This window comes from Stenella coeruleoalba (genome assembly GCF_951394435.1).
Source record: "Stenella coeruleoalba genome assembly, chromosome: 21".
Classification (NCBI taxonomy): domain Eukaryota; kingdom Metazoa; phylum Chordata; class Mammalia; order Artiodactyla; family Delphinidae; genus Stenella; species Stenella coeruleoalba.
In genome coordinates this window covers 8,091,221-8,102,332 of record NC_137167.1, presented here as the reverse complement: position 1 = coordinate 8,102,332, position 11,112 = coordinate 8,091,221, and the positions used below count along the sequence as shown (strand labels likewise).

The window sequence follows — 11,112 nt, the reverse complement described above, 5'->3', positions numbered from 1 at the left end:
TACTGCTCTACAGTAAGGAGAAATGAGAACTCCTATTCCCAAGGGAGAGAAAATACATCTCCATGTATGACAAGTAGTTAACATTCTGGACTGCATCTGCCTGGGCTCTTATCATGATGTGAATTTGTTTGCTATTCACTGGCTTGAATAGTAACAAAATCATACTGAAACGTGAATGCAGCACCAGCTACACGTTTTATTACAACTTCCATGGTAATCTGACCGGGGGAGGGGAAAGTTTAGGAGAGAACAAAAGCAGAGAGCAGTTAATCAACTCTAGTATTTGTACCCTACATTGGAAAGCCAATCTGTTTATTAGTAACAAGCCAAATGCTTCTTGAAATGAATAATTTTTTAAAGTTTTGCCAACATTATACAATCGGAGTTTACGTAAAGTTCCTAAAGTGCTAACAAGTACTAACTTGTTGACAAGACTGTTTACCATCCCTTTTGGATGAAACATAAAATGAAATCTTGGCCACAAGGCTCATAAAAACTAACTTATGCCTGGTTTTTTTCTCCCCCCCTAGGAGTAGATGTACTAGTTGTGAGGTTCTGGATAAATCTACTTCAGATTTATTCTTCATATTAAACTGTTCAGAGACAGGACTCGCAGTTCTTATAAACCTAGTATAGCACATAAGTTTAGGTGAGTTTGAAGGTGTGCACTGACAATAATGTATGTACTGGGGACTTGTAAGACGTACGAGATGATAACAAAACTCCTTCTTGAAGTGAACTCTAGCATTTCAAGTGCAAATGGGAGATTTTATTAATTATTTTTAATACTTTATATACATGATTTCCTCAGGTGTATGGCCTGACTGTTAGAGAGCTGCTCATTTTTATCATGGGGCTAACTGCTTTTAAGAAGTGGAGATATATGTTTACTCACTGCTAGATTAGATGCTTACCAATCCTTACTTGGAAAAGGAAAATACATGATACTCACTGAGAAGTGAGGGCACTGGATGAGAGAAATGAACATTCCTAATGTTTCTTCTAAGGATATATCAGAGTCAACATGTCCTAAGGAACTGTAATAAGACCTCTGTATACTGGTGAGGAATATAAGCAAATACTGCATATTTATTTAATATTGTGTGGCAATAACAAAAATCATAATTTCAAGTATTATTCTCCTTAACATATTTTTTTAAAAAATGGGTGCTGAAAGGGATACCAAATAATGTAAGGAAGTGAGAATATATTATGTTAGGAAAGTCAATACATTTACTGGAAAAATAACACTTTTAAGTTGTTGGCATGAAAAAGGTCAATCCTGAGGGAACCTGAGTGATGGTGGCATCGGGCTGCATGAAACATAAGGAGAGATGAGGTTGTAACACAGGTAATGGAGAGAAGAGCAGAGAGAGAGAGAACAGAGGGAGAGAGAGAGACAGAGAAAGAACAGAGGGGGAGAGAGGGAGAGAGAGAGAACAGAGAGGGAGAGAGAAGGGACAGAGAGAAGAGAGACAGAGAGAGGAGAGAGAGAGAGAGAGACAGAGACAGACATAGAAAACTGGGGAAAGGACAGGAATAGTAGAGGACTCCAAATGACAGTCAGCCCTGCTATTGGAATTTGGGCAACTTCACAGATATGCGTGATGGCAGGGCGGGATACAGCTGACATGTGGACCATGTGTGTGCAGTATAACAACATTGTACAATTTTGTGGAGATCTCTCTATATATAAATATAAATATATATATATATACACACACTCTCATATATATATACATTATGTAATCCCTTCACAAATATATATGAAGGGATTACATACATAAGGAAATTACATATATATGTTAAGGAATTATATCAAATATTGATACTTTTTGTCTCTCTGGGTGACAATGTTATATGAGATTTTCACTTCTATATTGATCCATTCTTTATTTTCCAAATTTTCTATAATAAATATTTATTATTTTAAAATACATAATTAACTATAATTTTCCTAACAAAGTCTAAAGTTATTGAGTATCTGTAGCTAACTTCTGAAAAGGTAAGAACGTGAACACACTTAAATTACATTTAAATCAAGTATCTCGCCTCCCTGCATCTTGCTAGGTGTTTAGAGACTGTACTGCTAATTTTTAATGAAAATAGTAATTTTTACCAGTTAACCAAATTTATGATTCTATTTTATTTATGTCGCTGTCACTGTTATTTCTTGCATTCTTGCTTTTTTTCCTCAGCATTTCCTTTCCTTCATGCTGAAGTATTACTTTTAAAATATCTTTCAGAGAGAGATTATGAATGAATGGTTAACTTTCTTAATCTTTGTCTATTTGCAAATGTCTTCACTTAACCCCTTATTTTTTAAATGATAAGTTATAGGTGGGTATAAAATTCTGAGTTGTCGAGCATGTTTCCTTCAAACTAGAAAGATACTACATTGTCTTCTGCCTTTTATTATACTGTTGAGAAAACTGTCAGTCTACTTTTTTTGTTTTTAGTTAGAAATCTGCCATTTCTGGTAGGAATTTTTTAAATTTCCACATTTAAAATATTTCAGATATATCACACATTCAGAAAGGTGCATTAAATATTTATACCTTGTTTAAGGAAGGTAAGTACCCATATATCTACTATCTCAACCAACCCATAAAATATCACCAGCATCTTAGAAGCTAATGATGTGTCCAGTCCCAATCTTAGTCTCTTCTCTTCTCTCGAGAAGTAACCAATATCTTGACATTTAAGATTGTCATGTTTTGAGGTTTTTTTTTTAATTAGAGGAGTTTTACCAGGGGGTATTATACCTCTAAACAGTATAGTTTTACCTATTTATGGAAAACATAATTAAATACCACCAAATAGACCAAGCCCCCATCCATCTCCATTAAGAAGAGAGCCGATTCCCTCTCTTTTCATTCAGTTTTCTGGTAGCTTTTCAACAGGCCCTCTTTCCTTGGTGGTCTGCAGTTTCACTGCATTGTGTCTACAGATTATTTTTCTCCATGCTTCTCATCATACAGACCGCAATTTCAATCTGAAACTCATCTTATTTTAATATGGAAAATCCTTACCCATTATGTCTCCAAATATGGTTTCTTGGGAAGCTCCTCTATCCTTCTATTATTAAAATTCTTTCATTTATATGTTGGTGTCTCAAAATTTGTGCCCCATGCCTCTTCAGTATGCATTATGTATTTTTGAAAATCTCTGTCTCTCCACATATTCTATGTAATTCCCTTAGTACTACCTCTCAGTTTACTAGTTTTATGCCTGTGTTCAGTCTAGAGTTTAACTAGTTTTTTAAAAAATATGTACTTCAGTAACTACATTTCTAATTTTTCTACCTGTTCTTGTTTCATGCCTGTGTTTTTTTCTTTTCCATTGGTACTCACTATACACTTAACTCCCTGATTATGTGAACATTTATAGAAATTTCTCAGAATGTTTTATTGGTTTAATATCATCTAGAGAACACTTAGGTTCTGGTTATTGACATTTCATATTTTTTCTTAGAGTCAATTGTTTACTTGTGTTTGGGATTGTGGTTTGTGGCTACATGTGGAGGGGAGAATATCTCCTTTTTACTCTTCACTTACGCCTACTCTCTAGTTGGCAGGCTCTGTCTTAGTTTCTTCCAAGCTCTCAGCTCAGAACTTAGTCTTATATTAGTGATCTTAAGATATCACAGATCTCATAACTGTGCCCATGGGTGGTCTGTCTCGAATTTGGTCTGAAGTCTACATCTATGTCCTTTCATCCCCTCTCTAAAGATGCAGCCTCATGGAAGTCACAGATTCTGGTAACTATCCGCAGTAGCTTTTCCCAGCTTCCTTTCACAAATGAGTTTGAGGAAAGGAACACAACTTCCCTAGTTCCTAGTTTCAATTGGTAATTTTGTGCTTTAACCATTACTTTTAAGTGTTTGGATTCCTAGAGATGCTTTTTTTTTTTTTAACATCTTTATTGGAGTATAATTGCTTTACAATGGTGTGTTAGTTTCTGCTTTATAACATAGTGAATCAGCTATACATTTACATATATCCCCATATCTCTTCCCTCTTGTGTCTCTCTCCCTCCCACCCTCTCTATCCCACTCATCTAAGTGGTTACAAAGCACCGAGCTGATCTCCCTGTGCTATGCGGCTGCTTCCCTCTAGCTATCTATTTTACATTTGGTAGTGTATATACGTCCATGCCACTCTCTCATTTAGTCCCAGCTTCCCCTTCCCCCTCCCCATGTCCTCAAGTCCATTCTCTACATCTGGAGACGCTTATTTCTGAAAATCATGTATTACTTTTATAAAATAATAACAATAATAATAATACTATGATTTTGTTTCAAACACCACTGAATGTGGGATGCATTGGCCAATGGTAGTGAAAGTCAATTTTAGGATAACCTAAGTACAGAAAGATGATATCAGGACCTTGAGAACAATTTCAGAGATGAAAGTGTCCACAGTTATCATGGGTTCAACTTCTTCATTTCAAAACAGTAGGACTGAGACCTAGGGAAACTGTGAGTTGCTTCTCCAACATTTAGATCCCAAGCATGTGGGAAAGACGGGCAGAGTGAGATTTTATTCTTTATTCACCAAGGCAAAGTCTATGATAAGACTTCTTTAAGATGAGCTGTTCTGCCTCTTGGAAATGCTGCCCAAGGGCCAAGGGAAATTGCCTGCCCTACAGAAGGCAGAAACAAAGAAATCAAATTGTTCTAATCTGCACCACCATACAAACTGCGAGGCTGGAGGAGCGAGGTCAATCAATATGTGTATTATTGCGTTTAGTCCTGGCTGGAACACTGGCTGGAACACTGTTACAGACAAGCCTTAATTCAGGTTGCTGCTCCTTCTGTCTGCAAAAGTCGGCCAGGTCCTCTGTGTTGAATTCTTATTGCTAAGTCTTCCCCCCTGCTGGAAAGTGTCAGCATTCTGTGTATGGACAAGGCTATTCACATCTATATATTGATTCCAGGATCCAAGTGAGAACCCTTTTCAAGTGACAAGGTCAAATTAACTTAAAGTACACACACTGAAAGTATCTAGTAACTGGAAAAAAATATGAAGATCTTGCTAAACACTCTGGGTTTCTGATCCACTTCAATAAGGAAAAAGTTACTGATAGGAATAATAGAACTTTCCAAAAAGTAAATTACTTAATAGATTTAGATTTCTTCTCCTCCAATCCAGTAACTAAATGTAATATTAAAATCTTAATAATGCTTTCTGGGTTTTACATAACTTATTCTCACTAAGACTATGGGAATTAGTTATTGTAATGGCTACTGTGGTCCCCACTCAGATCTCCTTGTCAGGACCCATCACCCACTCCGCGGCCACAGGGGAGTATTAGCTCTGGCTGCTCATGGCTGCGCTCCTCTTGCGGCATTGGCCTTGACCTCAGGGAGCTTCCACACCTAAGATTTTGCTTCCTTCCAGAATGTGGCCTGTGGCCACCTCCAAAGAGCATCCATGCTACTCATCTGGCAAATGCTTCATTTTTCCTCTTTATCAGAAAAGAGGTTCAGAAACAGATCTTGCTCCCCTGGGATTGACTGACCACAGAATACATTTACACTGCCACTTGTCATCCCTTCCACCCTCCAAATGGCCCGGGACTATCTGGCCTTTTCACAGAATACTACATTGGTCCATTCTATTGATATAATGTTAATTGATCAAAAAGGAACAAAAAATGGCAATGACATTGGGGGCCTCGGTAAGAATGGGCTTCAGAGGATGGAAGGTAAACCCTGTGAACACTAAGGGCTCCCCTATTAGTAATGTTATTAGGGACTTGGTGGTCTGCGTTGTGCTAGGATATTCTCTCCAAAGTAGAAGAAGTGGTACCTTCTATCACTAAAAAGGAAACACAATGCCTGTTACATATCTTCAGGTTCTGAAGCCAGCGTATTCCCACTTGGGAATACTGCTCCTAACCATGATGGCAACCTAGCAGACCCACTACGAGCCAGGCCTGGGTCAAGATTCCACATATTATCTGAACCACTCTAATGGGGGGCAGGATAACTTTGTACCCCAGATATCAATGTCAGCATGGACCCAGAATCTAACAGTTCTTGAAAGGCCTACGTGCTATTTCTCTTTCCTCTGCATACATTTACCTGAGAACATGGTGGTAGGTCCCTCCGGGGAAGATTGGGTAATCCCTAAGGTATGTTCTTGCCAGTGTTGAGAATCCTTCATTTTGACCCACCTCTTCCCCATTAAATGGATTCTGGGCCCAAGAACTGGCTCACATCTGGAAACTGAGCAAGGATGCTGACCATTTAGCATCATATGGGGTAGCTTTCCTCAGCCTCCTGATCATCTATTCTTGACTTATTTGTTGTATAAAACAGGTATTGTTCTTGGTGGCTGCCTGTCTATCTTGCCCCCAAGAATACTGTGTCCTAGTAACCATTTTCAGAACTCCCTACAGGCCAGGCCTCTCTGCTACTGCTCAGACCTTGAAACTGATTACAGTAATTGTGCCCACTTGACTGTACTCTACTAAGTGCAGCCACCTGGACTCCACAACATCAGATCCTATTATCCCATTGCTATCAAGGAGCCCAGCTGTGTAACATCTCCTGCTCTTCTTCCCTGGCCTGCAGAAGGCAGAGTACCACTCAGCTTTCCATGAGATTTTTGCCCAATTCTCCAGTGTATTCCTTCTTGCTTTGGGAACTGTAGTGTCTTTCAGACACTCTAGAATGCAGTTGGCCTTCCTCCAACATGCTCATTTCTCTGGGCGTTTTGATCCCTCCTTCCACTGTGTGCCATGGAAGTTCTAGTATTTCACTTTAACTTAGTGTGGGCCTTAGCTTTCTCCAAGCTTTCAGGAGCATCCTATCAGGATGTTCGTGTCACCTCCTATGGTCCTCACCAGGGCATTAACTGCTACGTGTCCATGTCTATAAATTCTTCATAAAATCAGATAACTCTTAAGTCTGCTCCTCTGATATAGTACCTACTGTGGGTGTCAGTCCCACATGTACGCCCCGTGCTCTTGCCAACGAAATCCTTAGCTCCTTCAGTGTATAGGCCCTTTCCTCCCTTACAGTATCCACTTCCTGGGCAGATATCTTACGACTTGATCCTAGTTATTCTACCTCAACCAACGAGGGCTATCAAGGGGCATGACGGGAGATTTTAAGGGGGAGGGGGTGTTGCCATGAAAGACAAAGGTCTCTGTACAGTCTTCAAACAAATGGGGAGCACTAGTCTTCAGCTGAGGGAAGTGAGTCACTTCTGCAGTCTCGGAGCTTTCGAGGCAGTCTGAGGAGTCAAGATTTTCTCTTTCTTATTGAAGTACAGCTGATGTACCTATTATCTTAGTTCCAGGCATACAGGCACATTGCAGGTTGCTTCTCTTCCTGCCCAGTAATGCTTTTTCACTTCCTAAAAGGTATGAATTCCAGGTGTTACTTCCCAGTGAACCTTCAGCATTCAACTGCCCATCTCACAGATTGTCTCCAGGGATCCCAATCTAAAAAGTTATTATTATCTTTCTCATTTATACAGTGAGGCTTGCCAGAGTCCCAGGGGGTAGTTAGCAGAGCCAGACCACTTACCCAATTTTGTTAACATCAACTCAACTCATATCCTGGTCTACCACAACGCTAGCATTTGCCCCCCGCCCTGCATTCTAGCGCTGTACCTAAGGATAGGATTGAATTTCCCGTTGGCTTTTCTTTGGGCTGTGATGGCACGAAGAGAAGACATTACCTTGACAGATGGAGTAATATGCCCTTCAGAGTAACTAGTAACTAACTAAATAACTAACTACTTAGCAGAACACTCAAGAAACCTTTCTGCAATGGCATGAGCCATTCCATATTGATGCATGAATTCACCATCTTTCTTAATACCTACTGGTATCCCACAGAGGTTGAACACCCAGTTTAAATCCTCAAAGCCTTTCCTAACTGTTCAGGTCACATTTTTCGTTCTCCTTTAACACAGTCATCAAGTCCTCAGTGGTAAGATAAAGTGCCAAGTGTCATGTTTTAGTAGATTCTTGGCGGGGGAAAGGTTTCAGGTCATGTTCAAATTTTGACTCCACTCGTTATTAGCTATGACCTCTTAACAACTTGAGCATGTAATAAGTTCTCTGTGTCTCGCTCACCTCATCACCCACGATCAATCCTGACATCATAAATAGTGGGATATCAAGCCCCTGACACGCCCCCTAAAGTGTTGTACTATGATGTATAACTTCCACAACAAATAACTGTTGTCAAAAATAATTAACCTGCCCATCGATCCATGTGGTGATGTCCTGCTCTCCCAGGCCGGACGAGGAACGGACGTTCATGGCCAACAGGGCCGCTCTTCGTCCTGTCCGCCGTGGAAGGCGGGGTGTGGCATCCGGCCGGACTCTCGGTCTCCCGCCCCTGCCTCACGGCGTGGAAGGGGCCGGGGTCCTCTGAGCAGCAGGCACTCTCGCTTCTCAACTCCTCTTCAAGTGCCTCTCAGGCGGCCCTCCCCGCGGTGGTGGGCGGGGCGGGGCGGGCCCGCCGCCGCCTGCGCGCCCCCGTTGGTGCGGGGGCGTGTCCGCTCCAGGCAGTGCCCCTGCACGGTCGCCCCTCTGGTGCCGGGGGCTGAGCGGTGCCTTCGTCCTCTCGGGTGCCCGCTGCGGTGAGCAGCTCCCTTGTGGGGTCGAGACGGTAAGGGAGGCGCGCCTGTCGCTCTGGCGGGGCGGGTGCCGCCTCACCGCGGCCGTCCTCGCCGCGTGCCGCGGGGACTGGCTTGGCCAGGCGCGCGCCGCGTGTCCCTCCTTCGCCGGGTTGCACGCGGGCGTTGGAGCGACCGCGGCGTCCCGGCGACGCGAAGGGGGCCGTCCGGCTTTCCGGACAACCTCTGACCCCGCCCCCCGACCCCGGGGCGGACGGAGGAGCCTGAGGCTGCGCAGGCTTTGCCCGGCCCTGACCGTGAACGCGCACGTGGGCCCCACGCTTACCCATGACGCCCCCTGCGCACGCCCGGCCGGAACTGCTTTGGACGGTGTGTATTTTTTAATATCACACATTTTGAATATTATTGGGAACATTTTAATGTGAATTTGATATTAGATGCTATTAAGGAAATATTACTATATTTTGGTGCTATAGTGGTATTGTGAATGGTTATTTCAGGAACTATGTACAGGCTCCGGGCGCGCAGGCTCAGCGGCCATGGCTCACGGGCCCAGCCGCTCCGCGGCATGTGGGATCCTCCCTGCCAGGGCACGAACCTGTGTCCCCTGCATTAGCAGACGGACTCTCAACCACAGCGCCACCAGGGAAGCCCTATGCTTTTGTTTTTGAGATGTAACCTAAGGAGTTTGGGTCAAGTGTCATGATATCTGTAATTTGGTTTTAAAAACCTAGAGCAAAATAGATAAAGGCAAAATGTTAACAAATTATTAAATCTAGGTGATAGGTACATGGATGTTCAGTACATTATGCTGTCTACTTTTTTACATGTTTAAAATTTTTCATTATAAAATCTTTAAATAAATCTTGCCATCTTAATGAGTATAAAATTATATAGAGGGAGAACAAATAGGGTACAGTGTAAGGTACATAGAAAGTGCTCAGTAAGTGCTGTACAGTATTCTCCTCCTACTGGGAATTCTCTGTTCTAGAGTGAGGACCCATGTGTTCACTCAGAGTAAGTGATGTGGTCCCTCTGAAATTAGTTTCACTTAGCACTCACCTTTTAGGGTAATGAAGGGGAAATCAATGTTGTTTGTCAAACAAACACTGTTAGCATGAGTACAGCATATGTTAATACTATTGCAGCTTGATGATAAATGATCAATAAGTGAAGTAGACACCTACAATACCAAATCATCTGTGACTTCCCTGCCATTTGGTATGCATCCGTTACGTGATTGCTGCTTCTTAAAGGATTGACAGGTCAGCAAATATCGCGATTTTCTGTGCTTCAGAGATGTTCCAGTCCATGAAGATATGATTTCAGGAGGTTAATATGCATTTAGCATATAAATAGCTTACAAAGAGGAAGTTGCATGTTTTCTTACCACCCCATTAGGCTATTTGATAATTTTATATCCTGCGAATTGCTTTCAAAATCTACGAGAGTATAGAAATTATTTGGAACGATTCTCTCATTTCAAAGATGAAGAAACTTAAGTTCAGGGAAATCTAAGGGTTTCCCAGACCAGAAAATAGGACCTTCAGTTTTCAGTTCTGTGTCGTGATATATAAAATGCATACAAAGGATGCTTTAAAACAAAACTTTGGATGGAACTTTAACATAACGTGGAAATTACTCTGTATTATATTCTCAATTTTCGTTCCATCAGATACATATTAATTGTTTACCATTGTTGACAAGCGATCAGGATGCTACACTGTGTTTCTTGCCTTCAGCAAGCTCAGAACCTACTGAGGAAATTAAATGAACAACAGTAAACAAGTCAGCTGAGAGCTGCGGTGACATCAAATAGAGAGGAATGGGTTAAGCCAGAGTTGGCCGCGCGAACAGAGTAGCTGTCACGGAGGAACTGGATTTAATCCAGGTCGCAAAGACAAGAAACTTTTATTCACTGGATGAAGTAAGAATGACAAGGGACAGTATGAGTAATGACACAAAAACGTAAAAGGGCTTGGTGCCTTCAGAGAAAAATGAAGCACGTGGTGCAGTTTGGTGTGTGCACTAGGAAGGTGGCGTATCAGGAGGTGAAGTTACCTGGGAATGGTCCTCAACTATGGCTTTGTATTAGAATCTCCTGGCAACTTTCAAAAAATACTGATGTCCAGGCCCCACTTCCAAACCAAATGATACCTGGATACTTGAGGGTGGCTGCAGGCACGGGTGGTTGAAGTTCCCCAGGTGATTCTTGTGTACGAGGTTGAATACTAGTGAACTCAGGTGAGCTTGCTATGAAAGGAAAGGTTTTTAGGTCAGTAGTTGTCTGGATCATGCTGATCTAATCCAAGATCAGATCCTGAACATTAAATGCCTTTTTATTTCTGAGCAAGTAGTCTCAACATCAAGGCAGTAGCTTGGATGACTCAGGGACCTGACTTTTGCTGAAACTACTAGTTTTAGTTGTTAAAACACTTTCTAACTCTCCATCATAAGATAAAATCTCAGAATCGGGGTAAGATACTCAAAACTTAAAAATTAAAAGATT

At 41.7% G+C, this 11,112-nt stretch overlaps 1 protein-coding gene across 11 annotated transcripts in view; it reads left to right on the top strand.

Annotated features, from left to right (window-relative positions):
• Window positions 1-529: 529 nt before the first annotated feature.
• The window catches only part of KCNU1 (potassium calcium-activated channel subfamily U member 1), a 235,525-nt gene continuing 224,942 nt past the window's right edge, over window positions 530-11,112 (top strand). For 5 of the 11 annotated variants that reach the window (XM_079909217.1, XM_079909214.1, XM_079909212.1 and 2 more), the window contains exon 1: window positions 8,276-8,972. The gene's annotated coding sequence lies outside the window, so the exon portion shown is untranslated. Of the gene's footprint in view, window positions 650-8,274; window positions 8,973-11,112 lie in introns of those variants that run through there. The other 6 variants (XM_079909216.1, XM_079909215.1, XM_079909211.1 and 3 more) reach the window with 5 other exon arrangements.